Genomic DNA, 24,505 nt, shown 5'->3' with positions numbered 1-24,505 from the left:
GCTTATTATAGGTCTCTTGAATTAGCAAATCTTTTACCCACTGCCTGGCTAGATAAAGTAGAATTTATACCCAGATAATTTAAAAAGCAGCATTTCTTCCATCATTTATACAGACAAGCATTTCTCTGGTTTTGGGGTTTTTAAATTTTTTTTATTTTTATTTTTTTATGATTCCATTTTTTCCTAGTGCCAACTCCCCAGTCCAGGGTGCAGCACGCCGTTGCCTGTCCACTTCAGCCAATGCACCTTATCTTTTGGGGAATTAATATCCATGAATGGATGAAAATATTATTGCTCATTCTTTTGTAACAAGGATGAAAAACTTGTTCCAAATTGTTTGAGACTTCACTGGTGTTAGCACTGCAAGTCTCACATCTTGGGGACATCCATAGTTCTAGAGAAACTGGAACAATTGGTTACTTTGCTTGCAACTTATGCTACCTTCTAACCAACATAAAATTCCAAAGTTTTCAGAGATTCTGCTGTTTCCAGTGGACCAGGTTTGTTTTACCTTTGTTGAAAATTATTTATCTTTTTAGTATCAACTAAGCTAAGTTGATTTCATCTTCTGTTGATTATATTTTGAAAGCAAGGGACTATTTTTTTTTTTTTACTTTAAAGATAAAATATTAGTTCATAATATTGGATATGCTTGCTCAAATTATGAGTACCTTTCCTACTCACACACTTCTAATGTTTGTCTAGTCTGCCCTAAAAAGATGTAAACAGAAAAGTACAGGTGGAAACAATGGAAAGCTGAAATTTGGTTCCCATGATGGGATCAAATTTAATGTTCCAGCTTGACTGGGCTAAAGGGTACCCAGATAGCTGGCAGAATGTTATTTCTGGGTGTGTCTGTGAAGTGTTCCTGGAAAAGATTAGCATTTGAATTAGTGAACCAAATAAAGCAGAATGCCCTCCCAGATGTGAATAAGCATCATCCAATCTATTGAGGGGGACCCCAACAGAACAAGGCAGAATATATATGTTAATTCATATGTATATATTGCCTCCGTTTCTTTAGAGAATGCTGACTCATATAATCTCAGTTAGCTGTTTTAGAGAAGTTCATGTGGTCTTCAGGCCTGTGACCAATGAAGCCTTTGTGCCTTTGACACTGGGATATATGCAGGGGGAGAGATGCATAAATTCTGCTTTATCTGGATCTAGCTTAATACCCTTCCTGGGAGTTCCAACTGCCTTGGGCTTTTGAAAATATATCCTGAATTTTAGAATATCAGTACTATAGGAATTTTGAAGAGTGTGTGTGTATGTGTGTGTGTGTGTGTATGTGCACGTGTGTGTTTGTACATGTGTGTGTATATGTGTGTGTTAAATGAAATGAAAAAGTTCAACTACATCAACTTTATATCACAAAATGATATGTGCTTAAAGCTGAAAGTCTGAATTATCTTTTAATTTAATATAAAGATACTTAACAGATGTGTAAGGTACTCCACCAGAGTGTATAGGACAAAAAAATCTAGACACAGACCCCACCTTCACACATTTTCTCCTATAATATGTGAGTTTCCAGACCCAGATTGCTAGTGCAAACCCTGGAATGTCACATACAAGTGATTTGAAATGCTGGAAAAAGAGAATATTTCTGGTTGGTGGTGATCATAAGAAGAATAATTTTAGATAATGTTGGAAGATGTGTTGACTTTAGGTAGACAGCAGTGGAAGAAACATATGAAAATCTTATAGAAAAAATATATGGGAATGTGTAATTTCAGGATATATTTGAAAATTGGAAAGAAGCTAGGTTTAGCTAATGCTTCAGGTCATTGGTAGAGGTCAGTGCAAGTTATTCTGGCAAGTTCTACTTAGGGGTTTGACTAAGTTTTTTAATCCCCTAAACTTTTTTTTAAGATTTATTATTATTATTATTATTATTATTATTATTATTTTCGTAGAAAGAGAGATAAAGAAAGATAGAGTGTGGGTGTGTGTATGCCAGTGGAGGGAGAAGCAGAGAGAAAATCTCCAGCAGACTCCTCAGAGCTCAACTATGCAGGACTCAGTCCCACCACCCTGAGATCGTGATCCGATCTGAAATCAAGACTCTGACATTCAACCTACTGAACCACCCAGATGCCTCTCAGCTATACTTTTTTTTTTTTTTTTAAGATTTTATTTATTCATTTGACAGACAGAGTTCATAAGCAGGTGGAGAGGCAGGCAGAGAGAGAGAGAGAGAGGAGGAAGAAGGCCGAGCAGGGCCTGATCCCAGGACCCTGGGACCACGACCTAAGCTGAAGGCAGAGGCCTCAACCCACTGAGCCACACAGGTGCCCCTCACCTACACACTTTTTAATAGAGAAATTTTGCCTTATTTATGTTTCTATCTATAGAATATTGCCTAATAGTAGACACTCAAGAAAATACTTGTAGAAAGTGAAGTGATAATATGAGTACAACTGCACATTTGAAATGGCTTTGCATGTGCCTAAATGCACGTATGTAGAGTTCTTTTTAAAAATCTTATTAAAGATTTTTTAAAAATCCCATTATGTTAATCCCAAATGTTAATGGGATTTTCCCATTATTTTTTCCCATTATTCCCATTAATTTTTTCCCATTACTAATTCCCATTAATTTTTTAAAAATCCCATTAACATTTTTCAAAACCAAATAAAAACTTGAAATAAAGTAAAATTTATATCTTGAGTATAAAAAAAGATTTCTCAAAACTAATTTTGTGGAAACGGATGAATGAATCAGCTGCATTAGTTCCCTCCTACCCATGGTGTCACTTTCCGTAGTTTCAGTTATCCTTACTCAACAGCAGTCTGGAAGCTGTTGGTCCTTAGTAAAAGCCTAACTCAAGTCACACCTACACCATTCACCTCACTTCATCTCACACGTAAGTGTTCTGTCGTCTCACGTCATTGCAAGAGAAAGGGTAAGCCCAGTATGAGAAGGCATTTTGAGAAGGAGAGACCACATCCATATAACTTGTATTATATCATTATAACTGTTTTATTTTTGCTAATCTCATACTGTACCTAGTTTATAAGTTAAACTTTATCTTATGTGTGTATAGGAAAAACATAATACATATAGGATTTGGTACTACTTGTGGTTTTAGGTATCCACTGGGGGTCTTGGAACATATGCCCTGTAGAAAAGGAGGACTATTGTATCGCATATAATTTCACTGCAGACTAAATGAGAATATTTTTCCCCTTTTATAACCAGGAGCATAAATAAGGATACCACTTAACAAAATTATTATCATCAGGAGTAAGGTTTCATTTAAAAATATTTTGAAAGACACCCATTAAATATCATGAAAAACCTAGTGTCATGGCAAAAGAAGCAATTTGCCACAATTACACAGGTCCACCAAAGGCCAGAGCTGCAAAGGGTATGTCTGATTACTTACTGGCGGAAGGGTATAATTATCTCTGAGGTTGAGAAGGGTAATATGTGTTGGCTTGTTTGCCAACATCTGTCAGCTGTTTCAGGATGCCACATTTTCTGTCCTAGTTTTTAGCATTAATACAATATCCTTGGATGTTCTAGACAAGATGAGTTATGTGCAAAAGTACATGAAGTTTTTTCTTCTCTGAACATATGTTCTTCCATAGAGAGGAACATTTCTGATTTCTGAAAAATACTTTTTATTTGCCAGCAGAAACCCTTATTTTGACATGTAACAGTTTTCATTAAGTCAAGTGTAATTTTTTTTTTAATAGAGATTTTATTTAGTTATTTGACACAGAGAGAGAAGTCACAAGTAGGAGAGAGGTGGGGCAGGAGCAGACTCCCTGCTGAGCAGAGCTTGATACCAGGACCCTGAGATCATGACTTGAGATGAAGACAGAGGCTTAACCCACTGAGCCACCCAGATGCCCCAAGTCAAGTATATTCTTAATTCTTAGAGCAGGGAATGTGCTTCTGTGTTATAAGTGGGAGTGACTCATATTAAAGGACATTCTCTGACATGAAACCATTTCTGAAGGTCATGCTTGCTGTCCTGAGAATCTTTAGAGTAATCTTGGCTCTACATGATGTCCCATCTTGTCTACATCTATTTAAAAAAAATAGGATCTTCATGTTGTCACAGTAGAGACGATGAACTGGACTTGGGTAAGAGAAAGTTATCTGAAATGGGAATGTTGCATATTCACTGTAAAACTTCCAACAAGTGACTTACCCTCCTTGTGTCTCAGTTCTCTTTTCTTATTCTAGGGGTTTAAATGAATGATTAATTAATTCTCAGATGATTCTGGAGGGTAGATATCATCACAATCACCCCTACTTTTTCTAAATTAGGAAACTAAAGTACAAAGAGATTAAGTAATTTATCCAGCGGATAGCATGCAAGCCTAGGAATTGGACCTGGCTCTCTCCCTTGAGCCATAACCTTACCTACTCTCTTTGGTACCTATCTAACAATATCTACTTTATAGCATTCTTCAAAGGTTTAAGTAAGATACTACCTGAACACAATAGGTGTTTATGAAATAGTTTTTGATTCTGAATATAAATGTTTGGAAAGTACAGATAAAAAAAAGATTTATGTATTTGAGAGAGAGAGAGAGAGTGTGTGAACAGGGAGAGAGGCAGAGGAAGAGAGAGAGAGAGAGAAAAAAAGATTGAGAGAGAGAGGGAGAGAATCCTCAAGCTGACTCCAAGCTGAACACAGAGCTTGACTCTAGGCTCAATCCTAGGACCCAGAAACCATGACCTGCGCTGAAATCAGGAACTGGCTGCTTAACTGACTGAGTCCCCCATGTGCCCCAGAAAGGACAGATTTGTTTTAAAAGTTTTTTTTTTTTTGTTTTTGTTTTTTAACAAAGAACATTATTCTTGATAAAATAAAGAAAATGTGCTTAGAGAAAGATTTTATGAACAATGTGGCCAAGAAAGGTAATTGGAAAGCATTCAGGTAGTTGGTGGAGCCCTACTTGCAGCCTGAATTCCTTTATGGAACATTAGGTCATGGATTATTGAATCTTAGAATTATAGAGGAAAATTTTTGCAGGATTTCATTGTTTTTGCCTACTTAAATTCCAATTACCAAAAGCTATACCTAGAGTTGAAGGGTCATACTTAAAGCAGTGACACTTGGAAGAAACAAAGACCTACTTAATTATTTAATGGGATTGCAAAATGCCAAGTGCAGCCATTAAATCCTAAAAGTTCATAGCAGGCAAATCTTTAGGTGTTATAAATTATCATCTTCATCATCATGGTGATACTAACGTATGTCTTCGAATACTAGGTCAGAAATTACATCATGCCCAGATTGTGATCAGTTGTTCTGGCTATGAGTGAGTCCAGGATAGTAAGCAGTAGACTGACCTCATACCTCTGTCTGATTCCCTAAGCTCTCCTAGTTGGATAGGTACATTTCCTGAATATGCATAGGTTTGGTTTTCCCAGTAAAGGTTTAAAATAGGAAGAGTTGTTTGTTAAGGACATGGGACTGTGGGTATTTTAAACTCATTTATTATTTGGGGACCAAGTTATTTTGTGACCAAAAAGTTTTAATTAATCATCATTTCGAGATGATAACAATTAGGATGAGGCTGCCTTTAAGCAAGTCAAATAATAAAAGGGGAAAGGCAGGTTTAGAGGAGAAATGGAAATAACAAGGTGTTTTGGAACACTGAGTTGAGAGTCCTTGTTGCGGATCTATGGGGAAATTATGGAAGGTAACTAGACACGCTGTTCTGGAACTTAGAGCAGAACTAGTGACTATGGACATCGATTTGAGAATCATCAGTATATTTGGTCCCTGGAGTGTGGGAACCGAGGTAGCCTCGGGCACAGAGTTATCAGTTGCCAGATTTTCAAGAAGGCAGAGGATTGTGATGACAGGATTTGCCTAGGACCCTCTTCAGCCTATTTTTTAAAACAACGATGCTTCAGGGGGGCATGTAGAAAATGGATAGTCATTTCAGGGTTTAAGATATCATAGAAATGAGTGGCATAAGTAACGTTCCTGATGAAAAACAAAAAAGCTGAATTCAGTTAGTTTTATTTGATTGGAGTCAGTGTTTAAAAACATAAATACCACATTTTACATGTAGATTGAAATAAATAGAGCCCTACAGAAAAGATAGCAAAGCCAGTCTTTAAAAGCCTTAATGGAAAGATAGACAAGTTATACACAAGTGCTAGTTTCTTCTGCCAGTCTCCTCCCCTTGACCTTACCACCCAATAAAGCAATTGCAGTATTGGGTTGTCTCAACAAAAGACATTCTGTTACAAAATTTGTGTCCTGGGGGCGCCTGCGTGGCTCAGTGGGTTAAAGCCTCTGCCTTTGGCTCAGGTCATGATCCTAGGGTCCTAGGATCGAGCCCTGCATCGGGCTCTCTGCTCAGCGGGGAGCCTGCTTCTCTTCCTCTCTGTTTGCCTCTCTGTCTACTTGTAATCTCTGTCTGTCAAATAAATAAATAAAATCTTTTAAAAAAAATTGTGTCCAGGAATTGGTTTATTGTTTCTGTTCCTGCTCCTCGTTCTTCTTCAGATTTGTAACATTTAGAAAAATTGATACGAGTCTGACTGGATTATGAGTCATCTGACTGGATTATGAGTCGATCTGTGAATTACGTTACCATGATGTTCATGCAAAGATTGTTTAAGAATTCTTGCAGAGGTGATAATAGGAGCATGTTAGCAGATAATTGAATTTATTCTTACTATTTATCTTTCAAATTCACTTTTTAATATTTCCACACAAACTTATTCCCAGAACTGCCGTCTCTCTGCAGCCTTGCCTGATATGCCCAGGTGGGTAGATCACTGCCTCGTTTGTGTTTTCTGTGTGTCTGCCCCATCCTTATAGTTTTATTCAGCTCTTACCACATTGAGGGACATTAATTTATTGTCATGTGTCTGTCTCCACTAGGCTGCGAGGGACATTGGAGCACCAGACCTTGTCTTACTAACATATTGTTCATATCTGTAGCCCATGTCTTAGTTCACTTCCTGACAGTATGCTTTTGGACTGAACTGAATCAGGGATGGAATAGAAATATTCTGTGGTGCTCTGGAGGAAAGAAGTAAGGCCAAAGGGCGGAAGTGACAAGGACACAGATTATTTAAGCTCATTACTAACAATTAGAGCTGTCTGAAAATGAAATGACCTGCCTTTACAATGTAGGTCAAGCACAAGGTGAATGATAATGCCGAAGCGATGTTGCATAGCCTGACCTCTAAATTCCTCTCCAACTCCTGTATTCTACGCCTTACATTTTTCTCATGTGTCATTAACTACCCTCTTGGGTAGTCTTCAAAAGTGCCTTCATATATATTATCTCATTTATTTGAACAAATTTCCCGTGATGTATGTCAGGACAGGTATTATCATTCTAATTGTTCAGTAAAATAAGGCATAAAGAAGTTAAGCGACTTGAACAGGGATACTCCGTTAGCATTAAATTTGAGACCAGAATATTGTTTTCCACATAGTCATTCAGATATTAAGAAATAATTTTTTTTCAAAAAAAATTTTTGCTGCTTATGCTTTGATATATGCTTAATTAAAAAAAAATGATCAGACCACCATTAGTCCTTTTCATGCCACTTTTAATTGTCATATTGATGATTCTGTACAGCCAGGACTCAAAATAGGAAAGCATTAATATAAAACAGTGCCTAAGATAACATGCCAGATATTTCAGAAGTCTGGGTATATGATACGCGAAAACATGCACCACCTTCTGTGTTAGGACCCCTAGAGTGAAGCCTTTGATGTTGCAGGTCAGTAATCAGATTGGGCAGAGAGATCTGGCTTAGTGCATTCCTTGAAAAGGCTGGAGATGGGGAGGAATTGTTTTGGATTGCATCACATACCTTTTACGCACTTTAGTTTATTTTACTATGTTCAGTCTGGGTTTCCTAGTCTGGTAGCTATATTGTCTTTGAAGTTAGGAAGTTAGATATTTCCTGAAGTAAAGTTAAGGCCATAGGAGGAAAGTATACTGATACTCTCAGTTACCCATTCCTGCATAACAAATTCCTGCATGACAAATCATCCTGGAACTGAGTGGCTGAATACTGTAGCAATTCTCTTCTCTCATGTGTCTGTGTGTTGACTCTACCTCTGCTGTCTCAGATGTGGTTATTCCTGAAGCTACATCCAACTGGTAGTTGGGTGGGGCTTGCAGCTGGAGACCTGCCCAGATGGTTACCTTTCTATTTCACAGCATGGTGGTCTCTCAGGGTTCTGAGAGAGAAGTGGAGGCTGCCGATCTTAGTAAGGCCTTGAATCTGAGCTCCAGGAGTGTCACTTCATGTATAATATCAGCCTCCTGGTGTTGATTAGAGCAACCCATAAAGTCGGCTCAGATGAAAGGGGTGGAGAAATTGATTTCATCTCTCAATTTTTGAAACAGTATGCGTAAAAGGGGAAAGTTTATTGGTGGCCGTCCTTCTATACAGCCCATTACAGTGACCAACCAGGAAAATAGTAACATGCAGAGAATGAGCTCAGGACTTACACTGCTCATTTGTTAGGATCATAGAAACAGTTACCTAAAAATTATGTGCGTTTTCCTCCTCTCTGCATTGATTAAAAGCCCTAACAATCCTGAATTTCTTAGAGTAAACTAAATTTCCATTAATTCAATTTTATGATATTTCTTTTCCTATCTATTTAGTTAATTTCATAATTTGGGGGTATGATAAGGATTTTAACATAGAGCAGATGATAATTTTGGAATTGGAAATTTCTTTCATCCATATATTGATTAACTGTTTGTGCTGCCTTTAGATACTTCACTTACATTTAAATACGATCAGTCCCACTAATTTTTGTGTAAGTGAACATTTGTTTCAGAAGATTCATTTGTTACTGTTACGTATTACTTAGTTCTGGATTGATTTCTGAATTTTATTCAGATAGAATTAAATTTTGAATAGATTTTGTTTTGTTTTGTTTTTAAAGATTTTATTTATTTATCTGACAGAGAGATCACAAGTCAGCAGAGAGGCAGGCAGAGAGAGAGGGGAAAGTAGGCTCCCTGCTGAGCGGAGAGCCCGACGTGGGGCTCCATCCCAGGACCCTGAGAGCATGACTTGAGCAGAAAGGAGAGGCTTTAACCCACTGAGCCACGCAGGCGCCCCCAATTTTGATTAGATTTTTAAGTCAAACTCTTTAATAAATATCTGATTGTTGTAAGTTCCTTCAGAAAAATCCTGAGTCACATTAGCTTTCATGTACCATATATTGATCGATATATAATAAAAATTCTGCTTTCTCTATATACTATCTTGAAACCTGAAAATATGGTTCTACAATATTAGTTCAAAATGTTTGGGCTTGTTTTCATTAACTCTACCTGTCTTTTATTAGTTTTCTAGGCATATGACACTTGAAAATTTCATTTTTTAAAAAATGTTTTTATTTATTTGATAGAGATTACAGGTAGACAGAGAGGCAGGCAGAGAGAGAGGAGGAAGTGGGCTCCATGCTGAGCAGAGAGCCCCATGCGGGGCTCTATCCCAGGACCTTGAGATCATAACCTGAGCCAAAGGCAGAGGCTTAACCCATTGAGCCACCCAGGCGCCCCTGAAAGTTTCATTTTTTAACATGGCATATTGCTTTAGTTATGACATGGCATTAAAATAACCATCTTAGTGATTTTTAGATACATAGATTAAAAAAAACTTTTATTAAAGAAAATTTCAAACACTTGCAAAAGCAGAGGAAATAATATACTGAAGCCTATGTACCCTCATACACACACACACAAAAGATGTATAGATTGCTTTTTTGATGTTCCTTGTATCAATTCAGTCTTTTGTCAATTTAAAAAATAAAATTAATATGTTTATAAATTACTTGTCTAGCTAAATAGATTTCACATAATAAAACACTCAACAGGGGGGCGCCTGGGTGGCTCAGTGGATTATAGCCTCTGCTTTCAGCTCAGGTCATGGTCCTAGGGTCCTGGGATGGAGTCCTGCGCCAGGGTCTCTGCTTGGCGGGGAGCCTGCTTCCCTTCCTCTCTCTCTGCCTGCCTCTCTGCCTGTTTGTGATCTCTGTCTGTCAAATAAATGAATAAAATCTTTAAAAAAAATAAACACTCAACAGGAAGTTTTCTCATCAGTTATTAAACTCAAAGCTTTTTTTAAAAACATTTCTGCTTCATCACTAACATACTTAGAATATTTTCATGGCAATCAAGTCAACTCTTCTCTGTTGATAGAAATTTGCATGACATCAGTGACTGGGGGAGTCATGGTTCCAGATCAGAAATTTTTGATAAAGTTTCTATTTGTAGATGTTATTAATTTCAGTGTTTCAAGCCTGGTTTTCTGATTTAACATTTCATTCTGGCAACTGTGTTCTTTCACTAGTGGAAATATATACTGCACTTTTTTTTATTGTGGCTTTTCTATGCATAAGAATGTTTGTTCTGATTCACACTGGAGACTCAAAATAACATTTCCAGTTTACTTTTGAGCTAAGAGTATTTACAAATCTAAACTGAAAGCAGCCGGTCTTTCAGCTTGTTTAGCAAATGTTTATAGTTTCCTTCTCTGCTGACACCAAATAATAAATATTGAACAAAGTCCGAATCGGCTTCTTGAGCATTTCTGTAAATAAAAAGTAAACCGAACTATAATTTATTGGCTTTTATAACTATTTTTATAATGAAAGATAATGCATTTAAGTATAATTTAACAAATTGCCCTATCATTTCTTGTAAAATAATTATCATGAGTTCTATTTCATAGATTTTTAAATTAATATAGAGAAAAACATGTTTTTAAGTTCTTAGCCGAATTGTGTAGAACATTCTGAAACAGTAGTTTTCCAACCTATTGGTGATGGGTGATGCAATCAGTTTTTTAGGTTAAATACTGCATTTTTGAAAGAGTGCAATAGAATTGAGTAAAGAAAATAGCAGAGTATGTAAGCATGTCACATCTTATGAAAGTTTTGTTTTTGTTTTATGCATTTATATATAGTTGGTCACAGTGTAAAATATGCGTCAAGCTGAGGGTTTTGGTCAAATCAGTTTAACTACCTGTATTGAAGCAACTTTAGTTCTTCAATAACAAATTTCAGCCTCACTCTTGAACTCAGTTTAATGTCTCCAATTGTATTTTGATGAACCACAGATTACTTTAAAGATAAGTGTTGTTAATCTGAAAAATAGGGGAATTTGGCCTTTACAAGCTTTAATTAAGTATCGGCTTTGTGTATTAAATATTTTTTCTTTAATATTTAAATGCCTGTGACTCACTATTGATTTATCTCGATTTATCTCTAAGTTTTCAGTTCATTCTTCAAAACTGTAAGACAGTGTCAGTCATTCTTGATGTATTTTGACAGGAAACTTCCCATTGATAAGAGTAAATGTATTGATACTGGACAGAAAAAGTTATGATGTTAAGAAATAGTAAGGTTCTATTCATTTTATTAATTTATCATGACCTGACAAGATACTTTCCAAATGAGATGATGTATAGTAAATAATACTAGTTCTCTCATTCTTTTTTTTTTTTTTTTTTAAATATTTATTTATTTGACAGATAGAGATCACAAGTAGGCAGAGAAGCAGGTAGAGAGAGAGGAGGAAGCAGGCTCCCTGCTGAGCAGAGAGCCCGATGCGGGGCTCGATCCCAGGACCCTGGGATCATGACCTGAGCCGAAGGCAGAGACTTTAACCCACTGAGCCACCCAGGCGCCCCGTAGTTCTCTCATTCTAATGCAGTTTAAATCACTAGTTTATGCTTAAATGTCCATAGTTGTTATTCAAAGATTAATTATATTACTTTGGAATTAAAGACTGATTTTTAAAAAATTTTTAGTAATTGATCATTCATGTATTTAAATGAACGTGCCTTAGTTTAACATTCTACTAAAGCACCAAAGGTGTGATTCTTCCTTCACGAAGCTAGCATTTTTGCTAAAGAGACAAAATAAGTGATCACAAAAAACATGAACTCCTTGAAGTCAATAATGAAGTATATTCATATTTATAACCGTTATACCATTATGGGTTTTTTTTTTAACAAAATCTCTGTAAGTATTATTGAATGAATGGATGATTGAATTAATTAATTTAAATAACGTGGGGAAATTGATCATGGTCATGGCATTGATCATGAATTTAACATGTAGTCTAACAAAGGATGCAACAATATGAGCTCAAGTTGTTTAAAAAGGTTTTAAAGGAGATTGCACTATAGCTGAATTTTAAAGGGTGGGGAGGCTGCATGAGCAAAATGACTGTCGTGAGCTCAATCTATTTGTACAGCTTGCCTGTCCCTATCTTTTTTCTTTTCTCAAAGGAAAACAACTCTCTTCATAGGCTTTGATACCTAGTGGTTGTAGCAGGCAGAATAACGGCACTTTAAAGCTGTCTAGACAGGAATCCTCAGAACCTATGAATGTTACCTTAAGCACAAAAGGGACTTTGTAGTTATGATTAAGTGTATAGACTTTGAGATAGGGAAATAACGCTAGACTATCTGGGTGGGCCCAGATTAATGACTTAAGTCCTTAAAAGCATGGAAATTTTCTGGCTGTGGTCAGAAGTTTGACAGAAAGAGGAAAGAGTCAAACTTTGAGAGAGACTTGACTCACCATTACTGGCTTTGAAGATGGGGGAAGGGACCTTGAATGTGGTTGCCCTCTACAGGCTGCAATCAGTTATCTCCTGACAACTGGGAAGGAAGTAGGGACCTCTGTTCTGCAGTCACATGGATAAGTCAAACGACCTGAATAAGCACAGAACTGGACCCCCAAGCGCCTAGAAAGGAATGGAGCCATAGAGCACCCTGACTTTCTTGGTGACACCTGTGTCAGACTTCCAACATACAGAACTATAAAATAATCTGTATTGTTTAAGCTAGTAAATTCGTGGAAATTTGCTACAGCAGCATACAATCTAACAAAATGATGATGTGTTTTACAATACTGTGTCATCTCTCTTTGCATCTCTTTGTAGCAGAAGGACCTAAATATATCTAACCCACAGGTTCACCTATGGTGTAAAAACTCTGGGTCAGATAGTGACATGTAAACTTTGTCCTACCTCAAAAATAGCCTGGGCCAATTAGATTTTCTCAGTTTCTTTTTCTGTACTTTGTACTAGAAAAAAAAATCAATCTTAGAAAAAATATGTAGCTGAAAAAGCATGAAGTAAGTCAGGGTTGAATGTCTATAATGGTTCAGGTACAAAAACAAAGTAATACGGAATAAGGAACCAAATGATGTTTGAATCTTACCTCTACCAAACGCTGTTTGCACATTCCAGTTCCCTTTGTAATTCATATATATTTTTTCCCACTGCCTCTTTTTCTTTGGGTAATTCAAGGGACTCTTCATTTAAAACCCAACAAGCCTAATTAAGGCAGGAATGTTTTCTGGGAGTAGTCTTTGACAAACCAGTGTAAACAGTTTAATGTTGAGAATTCAGAAAGAGGACATTGAGCCAAGAAGGGAGAAAGAAAAGTTATAGAAGATGGAAGAGTAGCCCCTCAAAACAAAACAAAATAAAAAACAAGACTTTTCATCTATGATAGCACATTGAAAAATTACACCTGTGACAGGTAACTTGTCCCAGGCCATTATCATTTTACAAGAATAATAAAGTCAGGAGAAGGATTGCACAATGATGGGTAGGTCTCTTGTCTTTCTGTTCTACAGTGTCTTAAGTGTGAGGGCCTTGGTGGCCTTGACAGTGGGTTCAAAATTCAGGCAGCTGATGATAATTGTGATTGGTTTTAATAGGTAACAACCTACTAGTTTGATGATCCTTTTTTCTGGTAGTTAACCAGCTTTGAAATCTACCACTTAGACCATTCTGCCCATTCATTCCTTTCTTCCTTTTCTTTTCCCCACAATTCTTACAGTGGCCTGATGATATCTTCATTTACCAGCAACATGACTCTCCTTTCTCAGGTTTTCCATCCGTCTCACCTAGACAGAGCCTAACAATTATTTTTTTTAAAATTCCTTTTGATCTTGTTGCTTCCTGAGTCAGAAACTTTAAATGGTTCCTTGACATTTACAGGATCCTCCGGAGTATAGCTTTCAAGGTACTCTGCAGCCTAGTTTCAACTTCCATTTATCATGCCTCATATCCCATTATATTGTTACAGGAATCATCTTCACGAGCCAACTTGGCTCATTCAGAATCTCTTAAATATGCCTGTTGGTTTCTTGCCAGAGTGAATTTTGCCCATCTTATTCCTCTCACCTTCAGGGTGCTCCTGTGCACAGGTTTGCCCATTCAAACCCTACGCCTCTTTTGTTCAATGTCTTTCAAAGTGGGAAATGCTTTGTCTCTGAAAGATTGTGTACCTATTCTTTCAATAAACAGTGAAGAGGAAACTTCAGAGCTCCAAGACAACAAAACCAATGATATAATATTCCCTTTTCTTCCTTATCAGATGCAGTGCCAGATAATTTGAGTATTTCCCCCATATCACTTCCATCTTTCGTCCTAAAGGTGGGACTCTGCAAATAGCACACACCATCCTAGATTCAAAACTGGATCAGACAGATGAGGCTAGCCCTCTGGCAAGGGGTGTTTCGACCCTTTGTTTTTCATTATTTTACCTGGGACAGAGATTGAGAGAGCTTCTGGTGAAATCAAATTACAACCTCAGTAAGTAAATCCTAATCCTTTGAATTGGTGTGGAAACATAGGGATCCCTACCTATCTCCCTAATCAGTATTCAGGGACTTATACTGGGGCAGAGGATGAACGCGGGGCCTTAAGCAGCAGATGTGCTCATTATTCACTCTCAGAGCAGATCTGCAGGAATCGTACAGGAAAGGACAGAGTGATCTTGCTTGGCAGTCTTGATAAAAGAAAATGATCGTAATCTATTTTTTTCATCTTTCACTTAAGACAGAAAAATTGTTTCACCGTAATCTATGAGTTTTAGGACAGATTTGAGTGTTTCCCTGAGGATCCGTCAAAACACCTAGTTCTAATTCTAAATCTTTTGAGCTCTATTTTCTAAAATTTTCTAAATTCTATATTCCAGGAGCTTATAGTAAGTACCTAAAGCAGACATTAATTATTTAATTACTGAGTGGCTAGTGTCACTTGTTTATAGGTTTTCACTCTTATTTAAATTTTATAATAGGTTTTAAGTATTGACTATTTTATCACACTGCTCCTTATTTTTCACTTTATCTCCAAAGGTGTTCACCTAGAGTTTTCATTCACATAACATTTACCGGGAACACACATCTTACCTATGTTAGGTTCTTTTGCTGATTTCTGGAATGCTATTTAAAAATATATGTTAGCAAAATGACAGACCCAGAAAATCGAAGCCCAAAAAATTGCTGGCTTATTCCTTGAATGTTCACTGACATCTTTGCACTGGCTACAGAGTACCTTAATGATATACCTGATTGGAGCAAAATAGTTCAGAGTTTAGGTGGAACAACTGAGATCTGTTCTTCACCAAGGTTTACATAAACTCCGTCACTGCAACTGAAATTAGAGTAGAGAGAATTCGAAGAACTTTGACTATACCAGATTTGGTATCAGGTGATAGTCTACTCTGTTGTTGTTGGTTTTATTTTACTGAAGGCTTGTTACCATGACTATCAGTGTTTACCAGTGTCAGACTTGTTCCATTTTCACAGGTCATTTTTTAAAAATGGATAAGCAGTAGAATGATTTCAAGTAGGATTTGAAGGGAAACTTTTGTGAGGATCCCTGAGAATAACTTAAATAATTTGTGGCAGCTATGAACCATAGGGCTAATTCTATATGAAATGAAACTCTTAGGAATAGGGTACATCTTTTTTAGCAAGTGCTTCAGGAGGTAGGGACTAAGAGACAGATACAGTGAGAGGTTCTTAAAATAGTGGTGATTGTAAATTGATGACATTTCATTTACTTAGAGAAGTTATTTAGAAGGCCATTAGTATTCTGCTTTTTCAGCCATAGCCATATACTTACAAATCATAATCACCTCCATGGGAGGCATCACTCTTAAAAGCAATCTGTAATTCAATGTATAATGTGTATAGTATGTGAATCTCTCATATTACAACATACAGATATGTCTAATAGAAAAGTAAACTCCAGAGGAATAATAGGAAATCTCAAGACACAAGAAGTGATGTGGAAACTCCTAGGCAGAACAGTAAGAAATGGTGGTACTGTGCTCTAGGGAGTATAACTTTAATGGGAGGAGAGGGACAAGATGTGGCCTTCATAGGAGAGAAGGACCTAAAACTGAGACTCCTGAACAAATCTGGGACCCTCTTAGTAAAAGAAGGTTTAGAAAAATTTTGCCCTCTGCCCAAGGAAGCTGTTTTATTTTGTTTTTGTTTTTCTTTTTGTTTTTCCATACTTGGAATAGAAAAAAGGATTTTGTTGGCAAATGCATCCTCCAATTGGGCCATGCATGAATGTGGAGTCTGATTTAACCTCATTGCAGGATATAGAGATCCCAAAGGGAAACACCCGAAACTTCTTGGGACAACATAAAAGGAAACATGGAACCTCCCTACAGATGTATTTCCACAACCCAGGGGTAGCAGACTGTCACCAGAAGCTAGAAAAAAGGTAAAAGTGAAAAAAAAAAGACATTTTTGAACAAAAGGAGTCTGATGTTGAAAAGATTCTGTTGAAGAAGTCACTAGAGATCATACTTCAGTACAAAGGAAAAGGAACTCAGAAAGAATTTCTTACAGGTCTACATAAAAAGACAAAAACCCAATTTAAAGTTGAGTGAAGAATAAAAATAAACATTTCTTCCAAGAAGACAAACAAATGAACAAAAATAGATGGAAAGATGTTCAACATTATTAGCCATTACAGAAATATAAGCTATAGCCACTAGAAAAATGCAAACTAAAATCACAAATACCACTTCATACCCACTAGGATGGCTTACTAAAAAGACTGATAACAATAAGTGTTGGTGAAGATGTAGAGAAGTTAGAACCCTCATACATTATGGCTGAGAATGTAAAATGATGCAGCCATCTTGGGAAACAGTCTGGCAGTTAAACATATGAGATTAACGATATGTATTTCTGCTCCAAAGTATGTACTTAAAAAATTGAAAGCATACGTTTACCCAAAAACGGGTGCATGAATGTTCATAGCAGCATTATTCAGAATAGGTAAAGATGCAGCAACTCAAATGTCCATCAACTGATGTGTAGGTGAATAAAATGTGATGTAACTGTGCAATGGAATATTATTTAAAATAAAAAAAGGAATGAAGTACTGATACAGGTTTCAACATTGATGAACCTTGAAAATATTAAACTAATTGAAAGAAGCCAATCACGAAAACCATATATTTCATGATTCCACTTATGGAATAAGTCCAGAATAGGCAAATCCCATATAGATAAAAAGAATGTAAGTGGTTACCAAGAGTGGGGGTACAGGGGAATGGAGACCAAAAGCTAAAGCACATGGGTTTTGTTTGGGGTGATGAAAATGTCTTGAAATTAAACAAAACTTTGTTGTGTTGAGTTGGCCAAAAAGAAAGAAAAAAAGAAAAAGAAAGAAAGAAAGAAAGAAAGAAAGAAAGAAAGAAAGAAAATAAAAGAAGAAGAAGAAAAGCAACTCGTGCCAATGTATAATGTGTAGATTCAAATACTAGTGTTTTTCAGGGAATTGCTGGGGCTAAATTTGGCCTTGGATAAAATAAATTCTGGTAAAATAAATAGTATTATTAACATGATTATTAATTAATAGGAGAAATCAGTAATAATAAATGCATTATTCTGTAGTTTATTACATTACTTTTTTTTTTTTTTAAGATTTCATTTATTTATTTGACAGAGAGAGAAAGATCACAAGTAGGCAGAGAGGCAGGCAGAGAGAGGGGGGAAGCAGGCTCCCTGCTGAGCAGAGAGCCCGATATGGGACTCAATCCCAGGACCCTGAGATCATGACCCGAGCCGAAGGCAGAGGCTTAATCCACTGAGCCACCCAGGTGCCCCTATTATATTACTTTTTAGTTTATTTCCTTTCTATGTTTGTTTCATTAAACTGTAGGAATGATTTACACATTAACTTTACAAATTTACAAAAACACAATTATTACAGTATAGCCACAATTTTCAGCATTAATTGGAAGTATAACTGCAGAACAGAGACCAGTCTAGAATGACTCCTTTCTGCCAAGATGGTGGTTTTGTCCATTCCATCCGAGCAGCTTCTATAACAAAGTGTCACCAGCCATTGTGTACTGCAGCCTTCTCCAGTAAGAGGGAAAACTGGATGGGTGCTTTGCTGGTTCACATCTTAATCAATGTTCTCTACTTTCTTTAGCATATGAGTTCTTCTAAGGCAAGGGAAGTATATTGTTCAATAGGGAGGGGGGAAAAAAAGCTTGAATGTTATGAGCTAATATGTTAACATATATAGTCAAATGAAGGACATTTTAAAAAGTTATTTTAACATTCTCACTAATATGTATAATAATACATCCAGATCGTGAAAGAGTGCTACATAATCAGTACTGAACACAAATGGCAGAATCATAGTGCATTTGCAGATGTAATAAACTGCTGGTGTTGTTGCTTTTTTAGGTGATTCCTAGGAGTTTATACCTCATTCTTTCTTTAAATGCTTTAGTTCTCAAGACCTGTTATTTTACACTGTAGGAATTATATAATTAATATGGGAAAGAATACTCTACTGCATAGTGAGACTAGAAGTATATTGGTGAATACAGATAAATTAAAAACTAATTAATTTGAAATTTATGGACTGGTGGCCACTTAGGCTGTGACACATTGAATGCTTTAGTAAGCAACTGCATAATTCAACGGAAGTGTTAGTGGGAGTGAATGACAAATGTGGGGAGCAGGTCTCCTGTCATGAATGCAGATGGAGCCAGAGGTGGCTTTTTTTCTTTAGTCATTATCTCATGATTGTATCTTATAAGATATATTATTTAATTCTTGTATGAATTAAGACTGCTTGTTTTGGCTTTCTGTTCTTTCTGTTTCAATTCTGATATCTTAATTCTTTAGGAATTATAAACCACATGTTGTAGATGGCAGGAAAATATAGCCCATTAAGCTTAATTAATAGTTCAGACTGATTAACAATGGCTGAGTGATATCAAAGTGAATTCAGTAATGTATTTCATATATACAAACAATTCTAATTATTATTTTAAGAAAGATCATCAACTCTGTGACTCAATACTATATTTCTGGTCAATGTTTTTTCTTATGCTTGTAAATATTTATTGTGAGAAATAGATGTTAATACTTGTTGAATGATAGAAATAAGTATACTATTGGAAAGTTAAAGAAATATTATAGACATTTAATTGATGCAAATATTTTTGATCATTGATATTTTAAAACTGTGGGAGAGATGTTTACTTTGATCATTTCCAGAAGTTTTTGAGGTTATGAATGCAAATAAGCTAGTTTTTTATTGCATAGTTTCGTTATTAGAATACCATAATATAGAAAATACATTTTCATTATTATTTATTATAACACTGTTGTGGGGAAAGCACCACTGACTCAGACATTGGCACCTCTGTGAATGTCATTGCAGGAAGGTAGGGTTAAACACTCACAGTAAAGGACTGAACAATAAGAGAGCCCAATACTTAACAACTCAAAAGAACAGATTGTCTTTTATGCCTGTGTATACCAAGAACTCCTTTAACATTTGCCTTGTGCCAGCTGGTCTGTTGGCACTGGTCTGTGAGAACTGGTCTATTCCTGAGAAGGAAGTAGTGGCAAAAATAATGGTCCATGGGAATAGTGATGCTGGGACTCATCATAAAATAAGAGATTTCAAAGAGGCTACTTGAAAGATCCTTGATGACTCACATTAGACAAAATCAAATAGAAATTTGAATAGAAGCTAATATTTGAAATTTTGAAAATAGAGTTTAATATTTGAAAACATATGTCTTGGAAATAGTTGTTTAGAGAAAGAGGAGTTACTAATATTGAAGAACTATAAAGGGATTTTGTTTTTTTCAAGGGAATACAACATTAGGGATATTTATCTTGTTTTCAACTGATCACCTGACATGAGGTTCATACACACACACACACACGTGTGTGTGTGTGTGTGTATCATGTTTACATATCTGTCTATAAAATATTACTATGTAATGTACTGGCTTAAGGATGAAACCGACACTATATTATTCATATAGAATATCTCACTTGACATTTTCATTCTTTAAGATTTATTTATTTTTTAGAAGTGGGGCAAGGGCAGAGAAAAACCAAGCAGACTCCCTGCTAAGTGTGGATCCCTGCCCATGTAGGGTTTGATTTCAGGACCCTGTGATCATGACCTAAGCTGAAATCAAGAGTGATATTTAACTGACTGCCACCTAGGAGCCCCTCAACATTTCATTCAAAATTATTAGTATTTAAAATGGAAAAGTAGAAAAAATTCCTTCTACATCTCTTAAAAGTTTTGAGGATAAGCAATTAAGCACATTTAAAATTTAAATGTAATTTTTACTGCCCAAGTCTAGCAAATTACAGTGAGTGAATTAACTTACAGGTAGATCAAGGGGTCTCACGGGATGCAAGTGTGAGCACAATTTTATGGAGCTGACTCTCAAACTCTGCCATAAATTCACAATGTGATTAGGAATATTATCTCTTGTCTTCATTGTGGCTTTCCTTACTAATTTTTTTTAAAATTACACAGATTTTTTCCTTGCAATGTTATGAGAAATCCATTTTTGCTATAGACCTCTCTTGATTAAAATTAAATGTCTTTAATTCTATCTCTTCTGTTTGTATTTTTGTTGAAAGATTATATCCCTCTTTCAAAAAATTTTTATATCTGACTAGGTCACAGGCTACACACATGAAACTAGAAACATACAATCCAGAAGTACCATTAAAAATCAGTAAGAATACCATTCACATTAGCATCTAAAAGATTAGAAGACTAAAGTAACGTAGAAACTAAAGTTATGAAACTTATTACCTATTCCCATGAGTCTTTAAAAGTTGGCCTTTTCTGAGGGCATGTGGGTAGCTCATTCTGTTGAACATTGTCTGACTTTTGGTTTCAGGCTCAGATCATGATTTCAGGGTCCTGGGATTGAACCCCATGTGGGGTACCATGCTCAGCATGGAGTCTTCTTGTATCTCTCCCTCTGCCTCTGCCCTTTACCCTCTGTGTGTGTTTGTTTGTGTGCACACGCATGTGTGTATACTCATGCACTTGACTGCCCTTACTGGTTTTGAAGATGGGGGAAGATAGGTTGAAGAAGGAATATGGGTGGCCTCGAAAGGTGGGATCAGTCCTCACCTGATAGCCACAGAAGGAACAGGGACCTCAGTTCTGCAGTCACATGGAATGAAATTCTCTCAGTAACCTGAATGAACAAGGAAATGGATTCTACCCTAGAGCCTACAGAAAGAGAGATCACCATGTGACAACTTGATTTTGCTTGGGTGAGAACTGTATCAGAAATCAAAGAAAAGAATCCTGTAATCTAGGGATTAGACAGATTTTCCAGTGTGACCAAAAAACCCCATAAAAAATAAAAAATGATAAATTGAACTTTATCAAAATTGTTTGTTCTTCAAAAAACAACATAAAATAAGACATAAAAAGCTAGAGAGTACCTGGAAGAAAATATTTTGAGATGTATATCTGGTGATGGAATTATATTCCAACGTCTATAAAGAACTTTTTTTTTTTTAAAGAAAGACTTAATTTTTTTTTTAAAGATCTGTTTATTTATTTATTTAGAGAGCATGAGCGGGACGAACAGAGGGAGAGGGAGAGAGAATCCAGTGACACCCCCAGCTAAGCACAGAGTCCCAACATAGGGCTCTATCTCACAACCCTGAGATCACAGCCTGAGCCAAAACCAAGAGTTGGGCACTCAACCAGACACTCAATTGAGTATGCCACCCAGGCACCCTAAGACTCATTTTTTATAAAAACAGTTCTAGGTTTACCATAAAAATTGAGAGGAAGGTACAGAAATTTCCCATACACTCCTGCCCCCACACATGCATAGCTTCTCCTATTACCTACTGATATCATTCACCAGAATTAAAAAAATATATATATATTATTATTATTATTCTTTGTTTAGGGTTTTTGTTTTGTTTTGTTTTACCAAGAATGAACCTACAATGACACATCACAATCACCCAAAGTCCATAGGTTACCATAGGATTTACTCCTGATGTTGCACATTCTGTGGGTTTGGACAAACATGTGTCATATGTCCACTATTATGATATTATACAGAGTATGTCACTGCCCTAAAAATCCTCTTTTCTCCACCTGTTTGTTTATCTCTTCCCACCTCCACCCTGGCAAAAACTGATCTATTTATTGACTGTGATTTTTACCTTTTCCAGAATGTCATAGTCAGAATCACATGGTAGATAACTTTTTTCAGATGGGTTTCTTTCACTTAGTAATATGTATTTACAGTTCCTGTGTGTCTTTTCGCAGATTGAAAGCTCCTTTCTTCTTAGAGCTGAGCAACCCTCCCTTATCTGAATGTGCCATAGTTTATTCATTCATTCACTTCCTGAAGGACATCTTGATGGCAATTCTGTATAAAGCTACTACAACATTCATGTGTGGGTTTTTGTGAGGATATGAGTTTTCAGTTCATTTGTGTAAATAATGGATATTATCCAGCAACAGACTAAACTATGTATTGATACATGTAACGACATAAATGAATATCAAAAACATGGTCTAAGTGAAAGAATCGTGCCACAAGAGACTACAGACTGCATTATTTCTCTTATTTTGAAATCCTAGGAAAAACAAACTGTAGAGACAGAAAGTAGATCTGTGGTTCCCTGCTGCTGGAGGTGGACATGGGAACCGACTGTAAATGAGCACAAAGCAGTTTACAGTGATTGAAAGTGTTTTAAAACTGTGTTGTGGTGATAGCTGCTTACTGTATAAATGTTCTAAAATCGAACTGTGCGCTTAAAATTGGTGATTTTTATGGTATTAAATTAACTCAATAGAGCTGTTAAAAAATTATTAAGCTATCTTCAAAAGAAGATTTTGAAGATCATTTTCTGTAATAGTGGGAAACCTGTATATCTGTTTAATTAAAAGAGAGAATTGGAGGCAAAAACATCCATCTGGAGAGAGGACTAGCAGGCTCCTACCTATAGGATTTCAGAGTGGCTTTCATGGACTTAGTAAATTTGCTATAATGGAACATCTGGCCAAGAAACCTGATTTTATCAACACGGTGAGAAATACCATTGTCAGATGGGCCACAATATTAGTGTACCTATAACTGGTTAATTTACCATTGTAGACAGAACTACACAGCAGGTGAAATGACAATTTCACTTATAAATCATGATGAAAATACATGAGATATTTTGGGGAAAAGCAGAGGCAATAATTTCAGCTTAAATGAATGGCTCATAAGCTATATCATAAACAGAATATTGCATGATAAACCCAGACTCAAAACTAGTACAGTTAATTAGATAAAGTTAATACTTACTGCTATCAGGATACAATAGCTTGTTCACTCTATTTCACAACAGGATGGCCTTTTCCATGGCCAACCAGCCCCCTCAGATGATATAGATATAAATAGAGATATATATATAGGGATACTTAAATACGTTTGCTTGATTGATTCCTTTCAAACCAGCAATTATTCAGCCTACTTAGGTGGATCTGCATTTTTCAGCCCTGAATATTAATTTGATAATCATAATGGTTTATGGTAAAAGGGAGAATTTATTGCTTTTTATATGAGTTATCTTTTACTACATAATCAAATCTTAGTACCTTAAAACACCAAACATTTATTATCTCAGTGTTTGTAAATTAGGAATCCAGGGTCTGGGTGACTCTGACTTAGAGCCCCTCCCAAGGCTGTACTCAAATCATCTCAAGATTCTACTGAGGGAGTATTCACTTCCATGCTCACTCAGGTGTGGCCCTTGGCAGGTCTCAAGTTCTCTTTGGCAGTTGGCCAGTTACCTGCCGCCTGGGCCTCTCCAGAAGGCAGCTCACAATATGGCATCTGGCTTTCTTCAGACCAAGTCTGCAAAAGAACAAGAGAGATATCCAAATAGAAGTTGTTTTGTTACTCATCCCAGAAGGAAATCCTTTTGCCTCTGCAACACTGTATTCTATAGAAATGAGTCACTAAATTCTACTCCTGGGGAGAGGATTACATGAGTGTGTAAATGCAAGGGGAATGGGAATCATCAGGGCTCATCTTAAAGGATGAAGACCACATTTTTGTTTATATGTTTTGGGAACAGCCTCACTCTAGCTGCTGACATCTTTCAAAATGTCATCAATAGTGAAAATACAGAGTTCCTACACACAAAGACTGAGTGAAATGCATGTGTAAGATTCTTTTTGTCAACAGCTGAAGAGCAAAATCTTTTTCATTAAAAATCACACAATATAATGATAAGAAAAGATAGAGGAAATATATTTTATTTAGGGGGCAGATGAGAGGTACAGGGTTGCTTAAATAGCATAAGCATCATGTTCCCATGGATAGTATTACTATCTGTGTTTTATTTAGCATTAGTCTGTTGGAACATAAGGAAACT

The 24,505-nt window shown here is 36.3% G+C and overlaps 1 protein-coding gene across 12 annotated transcripts in view; it reads left to right on the top strand.

Moving 5' to 3' along the window:
- Positions 1 to 24,505, top strand: part of RALYL (RALY RNA binding protein like) — a 713,948-nt gene that overhangs the window by 63,580 nt on the left and 625,863 nt on the right. The window lies entirely within an intron of this gene.

This window comes from Mustela lutreola, chromosome 3 (genome assembly GCF_030435805.1).
Source record: "Mustela lutreola isolate mMusLut2 chromosome 3, mMusLut2.pri, whole genome shotgun sequence".
NCBI classification, from domain to species: Eukaryota; Metazoa; Chordata; class Mammalia; order Carnivora; family Mustelidae; genus Mustela; species Mustela lutreola.
The sequence above is the reverse complement of the archived record's forward strand: the minus strand, read 5'-3'. Positions and strand labels throughout refer to the sequence as shown.